General features: G+C 43.4%; 1 long non-coding RNA gene across 1 annotated transcript; it reads right to left on the minus strand.

Moving 5' to 3' along the window:
- Positions 1-3610: 3610 nt before the first annotated feature.
- LOC131487297 (uncharacterized) lies at positions 3611-5569 on the minus strand. The gene is made up of 2 exons (XR_009249700.1): positions 5323-5569; positions 3611-4142 (listed from the first exon to the last, which is right to left on the minus strand). It is a non-coding gene; the product is annotated as an uncharacterized LOC131487297 (long non-coding RNA).
- Between the last annotated feature and the right edge of the window lie 11025 nt (positions 5570-16594).

Consider the following 16594-nt stretch of genomic DNA (forward strand, 5'->3'; position numbering starts at 1 on the left):
TCACTGGAATACTTCTCAAAAAGATGATTCAGGTTGGGACATAATTAAGAATGGTCATCTCTGGGGGTGCCTGGGTGGCTCAGTAGGTCGGGCGTCCGACTTCGGCTCAGGTCATGATCTCACAGTTTGTGAGTTCGAGCCCCGCATCGGGCTCTGTGCTCGCAGCTTGGAGCCTAGAGCCTGCTTTGGATTCTGTGTCTCCCTCTCTCTGCTCTTCCTCCGCTAGCACTCGGTCTTTCTCTCTCTCTCAAAAATGAATAAACATTTTTTAAAAATAATAAAAAATGAAGAGTGGTCATCTCTGAGTGATTTTTATTTTCTTGTTTACCTGAGTTGTCCTGGCTCCAAAAATAAGATGGCGCTTATATAATAAAGGTGGTTTAAGTTGCTATTCCAAACCTTTGAAGACTAGTTTTCAAACTGTTAACAATTATAGGTCTACCAGGAAAGTTTCTATAGAAGCCCAAAGTTAGGGCAGTGTATGAGGAAGTGGTTTTTGGTAACAATGGAAAGAGAGAACGTAAACTACCTGTGTTTTACTAGTCCTGCCAAGGTAAAACTCACAGGTAAATTAGCAGTGAATAAAAACATAAGTATGATCTCTGTGGCACCTTACCTTTATTTTGCATTTTTTCCCGTCTGCACACAGATAAAACAGAATCATGATATGCTGGAAAGGCAAACTAAAGCCACCTCTTTAATTCAGTCCAACAACCTTTTCAGTATTTTAGACATTCCAATGGAAAGCCAATAGTACCTGCTAAGAGAAGAACTCCTAGGAAAGAGTATTGGTGTTAGATTCAGAATCTAAATATAGGGAAAGTTAAGGATTGATGAGAAAGGTACAAATTTGTGCTATGAGAATCATTTCTTTTTTTTTTTTTTTTTTTCCTGAAAGAGAGAGAGCTTGAGTGTGGGAGGGGTGGAGAGACAGAGACAGGATCCGAAGCAGGCTCCAGGCTCCTAGCTGTCTGCACAGAGCCCAGTGCGGGGCCCAAACCAGGAGCAGTGAGATCATGACCTGAGCCGAAGTCTGTCGCCCAAATGACCGAGCCACCCAGAAACCCCACGAGAATCATTACTAATACTCAACTTAAAAAAAAAAAAAGTTATAACGGGTTTTTTAGAATCCATTCCTTTAATAAAGAATAACATGTGTTTTTGATTATGTGGAGGAAACTTGAGGTTATGACTCTAAGACACTTAAACCAAAGGACCCACATGGCTTGCAGTTCAAGCCATGTGCTCATCACTCGGTGACAGACTCCCTGAAGTGCAGGGCTACACAGAAAGGAAAATGCTCTTTAAAAGCTACAACCATAAAATTAAAATCATCTTACAGCAGAAAGCATCTCATATGTGTGTTCCAATGTGCATACATAATCTGGAATGTGTATATATTTGCCTGACAAAATCTTCTGTTTCCCCTCATCTCTTTGGCAATTAAATATTTTCTGCTTTTCTGTCTTATATAGTATTCCCTAAATGCCAAACTTTAATAAGAGTGTAGGCATCCCTCATTTTTCCTTCACTAAGGCATCCCTTTGCATCTGTATCCCCAGAAACAAATAACTGGGGACAACCTATTATTTTCTGACACATAGGATTCCGTAATTCAAGACAAGGACAAAGGTTCTGGGGGAAGCCTGAATGTTCGGTTCTTAAATTATCCCCCTCCTTGCTCATTCCCAGTCTTCTGACCCCGCTTCTGCTGTGATAGATTGTTAGAGTAATGGTCCCCAGTAGATCACACCTGCCCGGGTCTATGTCCCTTTGGTATTCCCATTAAAAAGTGGAATCTATTTCTCCACTTCTTGAATCTGAATGTCCTTAGGTCCTGCTTGGAACCAATAGAATGTGGCAAAAGTAGCACCGTACAAGTTCCAGAGCCCAGACTTCAAGACCGTGAGACGACTCTGCTGTGAAAGAGCCCACTCTAGTGCAGTGGAAGATACGAGGTCACGTCAAGGAGAACAGACACACCCCAGCCAATGGCAGCTTCAATTCCTGATAACGAGTGAGGCCATTATAGACTGTCCAGCCCCAAACTCTTACAACTCTTATTGCCAGACAAGCGACACAACTGCCTAGATTTTCAACCCTAACAATCACGGGAAATAATAAACCATTGCTGTTTTAATAAAGCCATTGAATTTGGGTGCCACTTGTTATGCAGCAATTGATAGCTGATAGCTTCAAGAAACCCTGTCTTATAAGAAGATTTCCACAAAAGGAAGAGAAATAACCATTATTTCCCCTCCTTCCTTTGATATACTGCCTCTACTGATTTGCACTATCCTCCTCTCTACATTCTGGAAAAGTGCCATTAAACACTCACTCCTGGGTGGGGCCTTTGCTCTGGCTTGTCTCTTGAATTATCAAAGGATTCCTCTTATGTTCACTCTTCTGCCCACTAACAAGCGTTTAAGGGAGGGAGGGAGGAAGATGCCTTAACTTGAGCTCTCAGAAGGCAGAGGGAATACATTCCAACACCATTTTGTATATGCCCAAGGTAAAGTCCTGGGTGGTGGGCACTGAATAAACATTTACTTACAGATGACAACAAGCGGGGAACAGGGAAGGTCACCATTAAAGACACTGAGTCGCATCTGACTTAAGACAAGCGAAGCATTGCGTACTTTATATTGCAGACCAAAATCCCTAAAATATAGGAACAGCCAGAGGCAGAAACGTGATTGGGCTGTATTACTTTAAAGCTACAAGGAGTACATTAAAAGGATTCTGCTATATTTTCAATAAATTCCCTTCACAAATATGTGGTATGTTAGTAATCTGCCATAAGGGGGAAAACAAATCATAATAGCATCTTGATGTAGGAGGAAAGTACACGTATGGGGAAAGTGCCGGATGTTTCCTTCAGTGAGGAATGATGTACAGGCCTCCAATAATTCCCAGAGTTTGAAACATGTGCTGCAGAAACCCTGCTCGGGGTTTCTGCAAAACCTGAAAAGTCAGAAAATCTCAAGGATCTTAAACTTTGATGAAAAAGTCAGAAAATCTCCTGACTTTCTTTAATAAGATCACAAAGCAAAACGAACTCAAGTTCTGGAAGGATTCTTCTGAGAAAATCCAGATATCACAATATAAGAGCCAAAGGTGCATAATTCCTACCTAAACGAACCAAAGGCTGCAGCAGTACCCGGTAAATAACTAGAAAAGTAAAAGGCAGGTAATTTTTGTTAAAATTACGGCCTTTGTTCCTTACCAGCCTGCTAAACTTGGAATGTTAAACAGAACAAAGAAGCCACACCAACATGGAAAACAATATTCAGATCTGGATCAGACCGCTGTTGAAATTGGCTTCATCCAGTTGAAACCAGCTCCTGGTCAGAAATGACCTGAGCTGGGAAGTTATCGTGGGTCTCATTTCCTAGCAGGGCCTTGTCTCCTGAGTGAGATTTGCTGTTATGATGTTACTGTGGCTGTTATTGGCTTGTTTTTTGGTTGGGTTAGGTTGTTTTTCTTTTAGTCGTTTTCAATGTTCAGAATTTCTTCTGTGCTGCTGCCAGATGTTAAACATTAGTTGGCTCCCCTACAGCCTATATTCTGAAAACAAATAAAATGAGGACGACCAGAGTTATAAAATAAATAAAATCCACAAAGCCAAGTTTATTGACTTGCCTGGCAAGGAAACACACGTGAGTGAAGAAATTCGCTGAATAGCTGAGGGAGGAAAGTCAGGTTGTGTCACCTGGAAAGAGGGGTTCACGGCGATTAAAGGTTGAAAAACAGCACCTCGGAAATCAATCTACAGGTCTGTATCTGGTGGGTTCAAACAGATCCAACTGTTCGTTGTTCAGGAAAGAATCTTTAGTTGGGTCCAAAAGGGGGTTGGTTTGGGGTCCACGTCAGCTGGGTCGAATCAGTTATGATAAAATACATTTAATTTTGGTATCTCCTAAGGTATGTGTCGCTAGAAGGGAAAATTTTTCCTTTTAAAATTCTCACCTGCTCCTCCTCTTTGGAAGCTCCAGACAGGACATGTTCGTGCAGAAAGTAATTTGTTTCTCCTTATAGTCCTTAGCTCAGTGCTTTCGAATTCCATGGTCGTCTTTAATAAAGGTTTGTAAAATGTGTATGTAAATGAATGACATCCACGTACTCAGCTGGTCTTCACTGCTCTGCCCAACAGAGCAAGACCCTAAGTGTGCAATTCTCTCTGCAGAGCAAATAGTAGCTGGCAAAACACGTCTGCATGATGATATCAGATAATCATGACACCCAGAGTTCTGATTAGATTTTAGGGACATCACTTCACAAAAGTCAAAGAAACCTTTCAGAACGTGGCAGTAGATGGAGAAAGGAGGAGAGGGCGAGCAAGGGAGATAATGGAAGTTGGAAGGAAACAGGGGGAAAAAGGTAAGCTTGTGTATATTACTGCAGAGAAAATCAGGGACAGATTAAAGAAAAATCGTTTTGGGGGGGGAGGGGGGAAATACGAGAGCTGAAGAAATCTGACCAAGCCGGGGGCATGTGTTAGCAGAAGGCCACAGAGAAACAGTGGCAGCTGGAGGAGCCTGCAAAGCTAAGCAAGTCCGTTTTTGCAGAGTCCGGGCAGGAAAATGCTGTTGGCTAAAGCAGAAAATAAAGTGATTTTTTTCCCCAGCTGATGCTTCTTCTCTGGGATCCTGCCAAAGCTCTACCCTACAGAACTAGAAACTGAATAAATAGACTAATTTATTCAGAAGATGTGTCTCTTAGTTCTCTTCCCAGAATGGTGTCAAACCTGCCCAGGATACCAGAAATTTCTGTGAATTTGGATGACAAGGCATTAGCCAGCATGTTTCTCCTCATCCCACAACACCTGCTCCTGAAAAGGAAGCATTTGCTCCTTGCATGCAAATCATTTTTTATAAACAAGGCATCTAATGAGCATTTGATGAAAGTCCCCTAGAGCAGGTAAGACTTACATTAGACACGAGCTCAGAAACGAAGAAGAAACTCATTATTTACAAGCCCAGAGCTAAGCATTTGCTATAGAACTATCCCTGGTCTTTTCTTTGGGCATAATTAATAATTCTCCAAAATCCTCTGTGAATATTTGCCCAGCTGTGGTACTCAGAGACTTGACTGTATGTTCAGAGTCAGTGTTCGAGCTGTGAAAACCTTAGACATCATCTAGTTAAATGCCTTCTCTCCAGAGAGGAAATTGCAGCCCCGAGAGGTGAGTGAGTTACTCAAGGTTACACAGCTAATTAGGAAAAGTTCTTCAATTCTCAGTGTGCTTCTCACAGCACTATGACACACACCTCCGTAATTTGTCACCCACACCCCTCTCCTCCACCTTCACCGTACCCTTACCACCCAACAATGCACTGGGCTGCCGTTACAGAAGACCTGGCCGACAGTGGTTTGAACCATAATGACGATCACTGTTTTCTTGGTGAGAGGCTGGAGGTAGATGGTTCCAGGGTTTGTTCTGAAGCTTAACAATGCAGTCAAAAGCCCAGGCTTTTCTCACCCTGTTTGGGCATCTGCAGTGTGTGGACCTCTCATCCTTGAACATGTGACTTCATGGTGACAAGATGGCTTCCACAGTTCCAGATATCACACAAATAGGAAAGAAAGGGATAGACAGAAAAGAGCTTTGTTTTTATCAAGAGGAAAATCTTCCCCCAAAGTAAGATTTCCCTTTATGTCTCCTTGGCCAGAACTAGGTCACCTTGGTCACCACCAGCTGCAAGGAAGTCTGGGAAGGAAAGTTATCTAGCAAACAGTAACAGAAGTGACATGATTGCCTTAAACCAATAATGGCACATTATAATCTTTAACAAAATCGGGACTCTACAACACCAAAGAAGAAAGGGATTGTGGTTGCTAGGTAGGTATATTAGTTCACTTTTTTTTAATTATTTTTTTTAAATTACATCCAAGTTAGTTAACATATAGCATAATAAAGATTTCAGGAATAGAATTTAGTGATTCATCCCTTATACGTAATACCTAGGGCTCATCCCAACAAGTGTCCTCCTTAATACCCCTCACCCCTTTACCCCTTTCCCCCCACCCAACACCCCACAAGCAACCCTCAGTTTGTTCTCTGTATCTAAGAGTCTCTTTTGATTTGTCTCCCTCCCTGTTTTTCTATTATTTTTGCCTCCCTTCCTTTATGTTCATCTGTTTTGTATCTTAAATTTCACATATGAGTGAAGTCATGTGATATTTGTCTTTCTCTTACTGACTTATTTCCCTTAGCGTAATACACTCTAGTTCCGTCCACATTGTTGCAAATGGCAAGATTTCATTCTTTTTGGTTGCCGAGTCCTCCTCTAAAACTCAGGGGCTTAAAACAGCAATATTTTGCTGTTTCTCGTGTGTTTGGAGGTTAGCTGACCCACCCGATAGTTCTGATGATCTCCGCTGAATGTGCTCACATGACTGGATCTCTGCCACACCTGGATTGATCCAGGCTGTGCCCCACATGCCTCTCCTCCTAGGACCAACAGGCCACTGAGGAAAATTCTTCTCATGGCAATGCTGAGGCGGAAGAATGCAAGCAGAGTCATGCAGAGCCTCCTAAGGTTGAGGCTGGGAACGGGGACATTGTCACTTCACTTCGGCCCCATTCTATTATCCGAAGCTAGTCAATGGGCCAAACCCAAAGTCAGAGATGATGAAATATATTAGTGGGAGGAGCCGCAAGGGCACCAGGCACAGAGTGTGGGTACAAGGAAAAGCAAAGTATTGGGGTGAATTATGCAACCTAACTCAACAAGCAACCCACACCATGTGCCAAAGCCCTTTTCATTCGCTCCCCTCCCCCAAACCCACTCACTTCCCTTATGCTTCCTTCTGTGCCCCTTTCTGCAATAGATTGAATGCGTGTTTCAACATGTTTCCTATGTTGAAAGCTAATCCCTGATGTGATAGTATTTGGAGGTGGGGCCTTGGAGAGGTCATGAGGGTGGAGCCCTAATGGGATTAGCACCCTTATAAAAAGACCCCACAGCGTTCTTTCATCCCTTCGGCCATGTGAGGACCCAGCCAGAAGACAGACACAGGAAGTGCATTCTCACCAGACACTGAATCTGGCAGCTCTGTGAACTTGGACTTCACAGCCTCTAGAACTGTGAGGAATAAATAAATGTTGTATATAGCACGCCCCTGGGGGGGGGGGGTAATTATGTCAGAGCATAAAGGGACTAGCACGCTCCCCACCACCTCTGTTGACATTTTCACCCCATTGTTCACAACGGGGTGAGAGTGGAAATCCTCGGCGGAAAGGAGACGGGTGTGGGGTACAATCAGCAGTTAGCAGAGTGTTATATCAGACTTACATCGGAGGCTCCAGCAGCACTGGGGTCAGCCTCCTCACATGTGCAGAGGACAAGGGTCACCTCAGTGCTCAGTTCACTCCAGACTTGGAACTGCTCTGGTTTTTCTGGTGTGGGCACAATAGAACCTGCCAGAGGTCTCGGGAATTTCATGTGACTGTACCTAACGGCAAAGGGCCACTGGAGGCTTTTCAAAACCTAGTCCTTGTTTATCTTAAGGCACTTAGGCTGCCGTCCCAGGGCTGAGAGGCATTCCGGAAGCTTTGGATTACGCTCACCCTCCATTCCTTTCTCACTGTGCACTTGAGCTGAGAAGAACGCTCAGGAGAAAGATGTCTGTTGCTCGTTTTGCGGGTTTTACTCTCCTAAAAACAAACTGATAACAGAATGCAAGCTGCCTGCCACTTGTTTACTTGTGAATTTACAAAGGCTTGTTTTCTAATGAATACATTAGTTGTGCATGTCTGTGTTTTCAGCAGACATGGTGAAAATTCACTGAGGCAGACCCTGAGAGAGGGCCTCATGCTTCATTTGGCATCTCAGGTGCAAGATCCTGAATTCCCGGTGGGCCCCACCCATCAGCTGGCTTGACCAGCCTAGTTCAAGTCACTCCTTTCCTCTTCATTATGATCAGCTTTTCTTAACATAACCTTGTGTCCACAGCTACCCAAGGGAACAAGGTCCTTCGGGACCTGGTCTCAAGCCCCAAACACAGGCTTGCCTCCAACCAGCAACTCAGCGGCAGGTGGATGTATACCCTGGGGAACCATCTGGAATTTTTTCTGTCCCACTTCCTTTTGGAGTCAAGGGGTGGCCTCTGATGCCAATTGCCTGGAACTGCATCTGAATGGAGGTTGGCTGGCTATTTGAGTAAAGGGAGAAGAGACAGTGAGTCTGTCCTGAAGAAGCTTTCCATGGGGACCAGACCTGGATGCTAAGCCCAGCTCCTTCTGTGACAGGTGGTGAGACCTTGAATAGGTCACTTACCCTCTATGAGCCTCTGTCTCTTCATTATCATGTGCATTTCCAATCAAGGAAAAAGTCCTCAACACTCATTTTTCACATGGTTGGGCAGGTGAGCAGTGTCTTAGGATGTCAACCACGCAAAAGCCTTCACTCTGTGGAGTTTAACACAGCTCTGAAGAGCAGTGCTGTGCTTTAGTGCCTCCAAAATCAGGAGCTCTCGACACCTACTTGTACTTATCAGAATTCCTTTTATTCTTTTGTGGAGAAAGCAAGACAAAGTCTATGCGTAGTCAAGAGATTCTGAAATAATCTTGTTGGCAAACACGTCAGTAAAATCTGTCACTAGTTTCTTCTCAAAGCTGGCACTATTGTGGGACATCTCATGGAGGCTCAAAAGAGGGAAGCATTGAGAAAGACTGACAGGGTCCTCAGGGGGAGCTTTGTGTTCTTTAGATGGGCTTGCGCCATGAACAGCAAAACACGAGATGCTAAGTTCAGCTAGTAGCATTCTGTGTGCTCTGAAAACCAGCATGGTGCTATGAACTGAATTGTGTCTCTCCAAAATTCCTATGTTGACATCTTAATCCCCAGCAGATGGTATGTGGAGGTGGGGGCTTTGGAAAGTTATAGGTTTAAATTTTTTTTGATGTTTATTTTTTTTACTTTTTGAGAGGGAGAGACAGAGTGCGAGTGGGGGAAAGGGGCAGAGAGAGAGGGAGACACAGAATCCAAAGCAGGGTCCAGGCTCCCAGTTGTCAGCACAGAGCCTGATGTGGGGCTCGAACCCACGAGATCATTTAAGATTATGACCTGAGCCGAAGTTGGATGCTCAACCAACCTAGCAACCCAGGTGCGCCTGGAAAGTGATAGGTTTAAATGAGTCATGAGGTGGAGCCTTCACGATGGGATTATAAGAAGAGTCCCCAGAGTGTTTGCTTTCCTTTTTCTCCTTCTCCACCTTCCCACTCCCAGCCAGGTGGCCAGGACACAATGAAAAGTTCTACAAGCCAGGAAAAGAGACTTCACTGGGGGAACTGAGTTGGTCAACACCTTAATCTTGGACTTTCCAGCCTCCAGAAGAGTAAGAAAATATTAAGTCACTCAGTCTATAGTATTTTTATTATGACCACCCAAACTGACCAAGAGAAACCGTATTATGTGGTAGCAGGGTACATGAGGACAGGAAAAGCTCCACTGAGGAAGGGATTTTGAGCTGGTCTCTGGAAGATGAGACACAGCTGGGCATGCAGAGATATGAGAGAAGACATTCCAAGAAGATAAATGGAAAGCGCAAAGGTCCTGAGGCTTCAAGGATGATCCAGATGTTTTGGAAAAACAAAAAGCAGGCCGAGTGGCTGGAGCATAGAGAGAAAGGGAAGAGTATTACAAGAAGTAAACAGGAGCTACATCATGTAGGCCTAAAGGCAGAGCATTTCTGGAAAGATATTCAAGAAACTATTCATAGTAGTTAGTTCTGGAGGGTAGGACTGGGGTCGGTCAGGACACACACACCTTTATTTTTTACCATCTACTTTCCTAACCATTTAAATTTTTATTTTGAGGATATATTAAATCTTTAATAAAGAAATGTTTATCCTATATGCTCAAATATAAGGTGGCCACAATATCAGACGATCTTGTTTTCTAAGAAAAATATCTTTAAAAAGTGTTTTGGCCAACTCAAGCACATAACCTTTAAGGATATAGCAAAAATAGTCAAATGTCTGTTTAAAATATTAAGTGCATTACTTATACACATACTTTTTAAGATACTGCTTTTTCTAACCTCTTCTTCATAGAACAACTTTATTCAAACTTTTTTGTCTTGATCATCAGGGTTAGCATCTACCAGATTACTTTCAAGTCATATAAGAGAATTTTCCAAACAGATAATATTTACTTTATAGTATTTTTCAGGTAATGTCTCCCAAATTTTAACTAGCCATTCACACTGTTAGGAGCATTGTGTGTTTTGTTTTGTTTTGTTTGTCTCATAGGTGCATATAGTAGGCAAAATAATACACACCCCCTAATAACATCTACATCCTATTCCCAGAACTTGTGAATATGTTGGGTTACATGTCAAAGGGAAAATTAAGGTTGCTAGTCAGCTGACCTTAAAATAAGATTGTGTAATCTGTTCTTAGAGAATTTTCAGTCTCAGGAGGAAGGCAGGATTGCCTCTATATGACCATACAGGATATTAACATACTGAAGTACCTTCAGATAGTTGTGAAATTGTTCTGTCCCCTTCCTTTCTAACTCAGCTGCTCAGCCTCTCCCTCCAGACACCCTACACATGCATGCACACACACATACACACACATGCACGCACATACTCACATGCCGCCCACCCCCCCCACCCCCCCCGCCATGATCTAAAGGATTTCCCTTATGGCACAAAAAAGCACTTCTGGAATCATGCTCAGTCATTCATCCAGATTGATCTGTGTTGGTGTCTTTGTTAAGTATTTTTGAAATCACCCTTGGAGACACAAAAATAATTTGGAGTATAGAGTTCAAAGGGGGGAATACTGACTCATCTGCAAGTTGGGGCAAAGCTAGCCTCCCCCAGCTAATCTTCCAGTAAGTTACGTTTGAAGCACTTCCTGAGTAAGATAAGGTCCCCTTCTTAGAGTGGAACAGCTCCTCAACTGCTCGAGGCTTCCAGGCGCACATGCATGTAACATCACACACACACACACACACACACACACACACACACACTTTCTTCTGGAAAGCCCTGGCTTAGGCCTGACAGACCTTCACTTCTAACGATTAGGCAACATGGTAAATACTCCAGTGTATTATACTACACGTTCCTTCCCATCACGCAGAATTGATTTTCCCCCACCTCTTCTGGTCCAAACTTATACCACAGTACACACTGTTGCTCCCTCTAGACTTTAGTGTGCACAGTGAGGTTGAAGATTGGATCTCATTCATCTCTGTATTTCCTGCACTAGCTTAGTGCCTGGCACCAAGTAGGATGCACAAGACGGCTCTGGATTTGGGGACAGGTGGAAGGAGTAAAAGAACGAATTGCTAAAAGGTTAATCCTCTAGGATGCCAACAGTCACAGGGCGGAAAGAGGAGGGTCATCGAAGGGGACCAAGAAGAAATGGGGAGAGGAACAGGAGGATGAGGACATGGGATGACAGACAGACCAAGAGAGAGGAGCTAGGGACCAAGGCCTTTGGAAGAGCAAGCTGCAAGGGGGAGACAGTGTCCCAGGTCCAACACAGCAGGGATGTCCTTCAGGTGGACGGCCGAAAATAGGACAAGGATCTGGCATTTAGGAAGTCACAATAGACCTCGGGAAGAGCAGCTTGGTGATTACTTGGGGAGGAGAGCAAGGATGCAGATTGCAATGAGAAGAAGAGAAAATGTGGGGCCAGACAGCGTAGCCAGTGCGAGCAGCACCAGTCTTTCTAAACGTCTGGTGATAGAGGAGGGAAGTCAGTCAATAGAAGGGAAGGAAATGTTAAGGAACACAATTTCTTCAAAACAGGGGACACCTGAATGTGCGCTGTGGTGCTCATACACACAGCCCTGGACTGTGGCTTCTGGAAGATGGTCAGGACTGGGGTAGAGTCTGCCCCTGGGAACCGCACAAACCTGGCCTGTGTTTGGGGGTTCAGAATCACAAATTCTGTCTTGTTGGTCCCCAGGTCAGACAAGCATGTTTCTGAGCTCCTGGCCACCTGTTCCAGCACCCTTGTGTAAAAAGCAGAAGATGACATAACACAGGAGACCCCCTGCAGCCACACTGATGGGTCTCTCGTCAAGCGTTCCCCTTGCTCAGGATGGTTAGGAGACTTCCATGCTTCAGCTCTGCTAGTGTTTCTGCCCTGAGAGAAGTGGAGCAATACTGCCTTCCTTCTGAATCATGCTTCGTCTATGGTTGTGATAGAAGCGATTTTTCAATCCACTAGCGCAAAATACTTCTTTTTAAAAATCTTTCTTTTTGGATCCTTTGGCTCTTTGGAACTTTAGAAAGTTCCTGGTGAGCGCGTGCTCCATCTGGAGGCACGAAACGCAGTGATAAACTTGTGACGGCGATACCAAGTGCTCCGTCTTATGCTCCTTGGCTGATGAACCTCCTGCCTTTGAGGAAATACTTCAGTCAGTTTTCTCCAAACAGCCTAGAATTAGTCATTTCTTACCATTTAGGATGATATACTATTAAAGCAATCTCCTAAGTGATTACAGAAATTATTCAGATAGAACCTCTGTGATAACAGTTTATAGGCACGTTACTTAGCAACTGAAGGATACACGCGTTCTTAAAAATTAAGATGGGAAAAGTAAGGATACATATTTCATTCAAAACTAGTTTTACAATGATCCAAAAAAACAACCAGAAAATCACTGTAATGAATCAGGTAATGATGGCAAGATCAACTTTAGTTATGTACTTAGACATCGTGCCCAGGTTCTTAAACAAGCATTAGTAGCAAGATGAACATCAGTCTCATCTTTCATGGCACACCTGTCCATGGTGGGCCAGAGCCACAGCTCTTTGACATGTAATCAAAGGTGAAGTCTCCAGCCACCCCCCTGAGTCTTCCCAGCATCCTCATGTCAGACCCCTCTGTTCCTCAGTTCTGCTCTTTCCACTGTTAAACACCACCATCACTGCCTTCTACCACCACTGAGGTGGTGCCTCACCACTGCCTCACCGTAACGCACATGTTCCAGGTTCTGTGGGGTGGGGACTGGATAGCACCTTTGGTTGGGGACCAAGGCTATGGTTGGCCCTGTTGCCCTGGGCCAACAGGGAAATAAGAGTACAAAGTGAGGCATACATATTATATTTGATAGATAAACAACTCAATGCCCATATTTCACTCATAGGAGACTAGGAATGTCATAAATGTAGGTATGTATATATGTTTGTGTCTGTGTGGATATAATGGATTAAAAACCCTCCCTGTGCTAAACATTGCACTAGATGCCTTTTACTCTGATCCTCTCAACAGCCCAGCAAAGCAAGCAACTACAACTATATTTAAAAATGTTTGCTTTGAAATAATTGTCGATTCACAGGAGGTACAGAGAAATGTACAGGGAAGTTCCAAATACCCTCCCCCCTTGCCCATTGTTAACATATGACACAACTTCACAGTATCAAAATCAAGAAACTGATATTGGTACAATCCATAAGCCTCATTCAGGTTTCCCAGCTACATATCCACTGACCATACAGAAACCCAAAATTCCACTGTGGACCACCAGTTCAAGTAGGGCCTTATAGAGGTCAGAGTTAGAAGGAGTTGGACCCACCCAACAGAAGGGCCAAAGGAACGGTGGTGGACCCATTTGGCAGCTATATCTCTAACTCAAGATGTACTGTACAATGGACATAGGTACGCAGAGAAAGTAGCAAAAGCTGTCCACTAGCTTCCTAATCTGTGAAGTGAAGGCTGTTTTGGTAGGAAGAACCAAGTAGAAACCCCAGGAATTATCCTCTCCCCCCTAAGATTCTCTCTCAGTCAAGAGAGTAAAGCAGAAGCAAAGCATCTCCAGGGGATGACAAAGGCCAGTGTTACCATCAAAGACGTGAGAGACAAAGGGATGGTGATTCTTACCTCATCCCTAAGTACTCACACTTTTGGCTACAGCAAAGGTCAGATGGGTCATGAAGAATTACTATACATTATGGCAAACTTCAGATGAGGCGATGACAAACACATCTTAGGTCCATTTTGTATCTTTGCTGTCAGGGCCAATACTTACCTTTAGCCCACCCCTTAATCCCAGGACTCTATCTATCTATCTATCTATCTATCATCTATCTATTTATCTATTCATTATCTATCATCTGTCACCTATCTAATATGCATGCATGTATGTAGTCTGGAGGGGTCATGATAATCTCAATAGCTCACAAAACATCATGCTGATCCGTTATACTGATGATAATTTGCTAATTGGTCTTCTGAGCAGGTCATATCAAACATGCTTTATGTCTAATTAAGGCACCCACATGCCAGAGGTTGGAGACAGTCCCCATGAAAGTTTATGTGGACCTGCGATACTGAAGTTTCCAGGGATTCAGCGGAGTAGAGTGGAGTATGTGGGGATTTCCCTTTAAAGTGAGAACCAAGTCACTTCCCCTTGTATCATGTACCACAAAGAAAGAAACATGGTACTTGGTGGCCCTCTTTTGCCTTTGAAGTAATATATACCATCCTGAGGTATGTGCTGCTATAGTTCACTTACCAAGGATCTCATAGGCTTCTAGTTTTGAGTGGAGCAGAAAATAAGACAGGGTTCTTCAGCGTGTTCAGGCTGTGGTGCAAGCTGTCCCTGCCACTTAGCTCTCATTATCAACAGACCGAAAGGACGAAAGTGTTAATGGAGCCCATCAGCGTGGCTGGCAAACCTCAGTGCACTCCTCAGCTGACAACTATGCTCCATTCTTAAAAGCAGACCGTGGCTGGCTCCTGGCCTCTGGTAGAGGCTTTACACATCACCAAAGGATACCAAGTTGACTGTGCAAGCCGACTGTTCATCACGTATTGAGTATCCATCATGAATTGAACCCGCCAAACTACCAAGTTGGACATGCATGGCAACATTCCATTACACATTGGAAGTGGCATACATGAGAGCAAGACCAAGCAGGTCTGGAGGGTTCAGGCAAACTACCAACAGCTGGCTCTGGTTCCCGTGGCTACTGTTCCCACTGCTTTACCACCTCTTCCTGAACCCACACCCATGGCCTCTGAGTGAGTTTATTATGTCCAGTTATCAGAAGAAGGTAAAGCACAGACCTTGTCTACAGATGAGTCAGTGTGATATGCCGGCACCAGCCAGAAGTGGATGCCTACCTTACTACATCACACTCAGGGATGGTCCTGAAAGGCAGTCGTGAAGGAAATGATCCTGGGAGGCAGAACTTCAAGTGGAACATCTGGTCACTTCCTGTGGAAGGAGAAATGGCCTGGGAGAGAAATCTACAATGATTCATAAGCAATGGCTAGTGGTGTGGTTGCTTGCTCAGAGACTTGGAGAGTCGGTGACAAGTCTGGGGTAGAGATGTGTGGATGGACCTTACAGAGTGATTATAGGGCATGAAGATGTTTATGGCCCATGCACATGTCTTCCAGAGACATCGTGGCAGAGGACATTCTAGAAAGGTGAAAAAGAGTGCCAATTCTCTGCAGGTCAGTCAGCTGCCCCAGGGCTTGCTCCATAGAAGCTACATAACACAGTGTTCCTTTCCACAAGTCTTACCTGGCTACCACAAACCCTGGGCACCAAACTTGCTAAAAGCAGAGGCCAAACACTGAGCCCGCAGTACGGTGTCATCGCCTGGAGTAACCAGTCAGTGCCGTAGAGGGCTAGCATATGTCCTCACACAAAGAGACACGCATAAAGGGCATGGATTTGACTCCCCCTTGCTCAGCACTTCCACTAACACCCCACTTTTAGGTAGGCAGAGCACTTCATCCATTCTCTAATGTTCTTTATCTTGAAAGGTATAAATACTGTAGACCAAGTATTTTTAAAAGAATTGCCTTTTGCCTCTATTTTTTAACAATTATTGCTACAAGACAAAATGCCCCCAAATGCATCGTCTCTATTATTATTTTCAAGGCTTTGCCAAATGAAGGTGTTCCAACATCAGACCTTCTGAATTCATTCCGTTCCAATACAGAATATAAGTTTTTAATAAAGTAAAAGTTCTATCAAGAAATTCTTCCTGCAATTTAATGTACTCCGAGGTGCAATTATAATAATTCAAAATTAAATTTTAAATTTAGTTTGTTCTAATATTGTTTAACTTGTTCTGCTCTTCCCTCGCCTTTTATAGAGATAATTTTAATGTTTTCCTCTTCACAAGCTCTTTTCTCAATTATTAAAATTCACCAAAAGCTTCAAATCTGAAGTTTTGACGTTTCCTCCTTTGAATGTACTAATTTAAAAAAAAAATCCCAACTGATTTTGAACAAAATACAACCAAAATTTGTCAGAATCTTTTATAGAAAGTTCAATGCCCTACGTTGATTTACAAAGTCCTTCTTCAAAGGCACGTGCATACCTAAACTACAGCTCATAGTTGGCAGCAAGGAGAGAAAGCATGTTCTACCATCTAAAATATGCTTTGTATTCATCAAATTCATTATGTTTTGATAAATACAAAAAAATACTTCATCACAAAAATTTTGTCACTCAGTTATAACAACTGTGATAATGTGTAAATATTTGTAAATTTTGACAATTACAGTTTCTGTTTTGAGCAGTAAAATATTGCGGCTTGGTTGGACAGAATTATAAATTATATGTGCATCACAATCAACCACAAGTACGTTTATGTTCCTTAA

The sequence above is a fragment of the Neofelis nebulosa genome, chromosome 1 (genome assembly GCF_028018385.1).
Source record: "Neofelis nebulosa isolate mNeoNeb1 chromosome 1, mNeoNeb1.pri, whole genome shotgun sequence".
Classification (NCBI taxonomy): domain Eukaryota; kingdom Metazoa; phylum Chordata; class Mammalia; order Carnivora; family Felidae; genus Neofelis; species Neofelis nebulosa.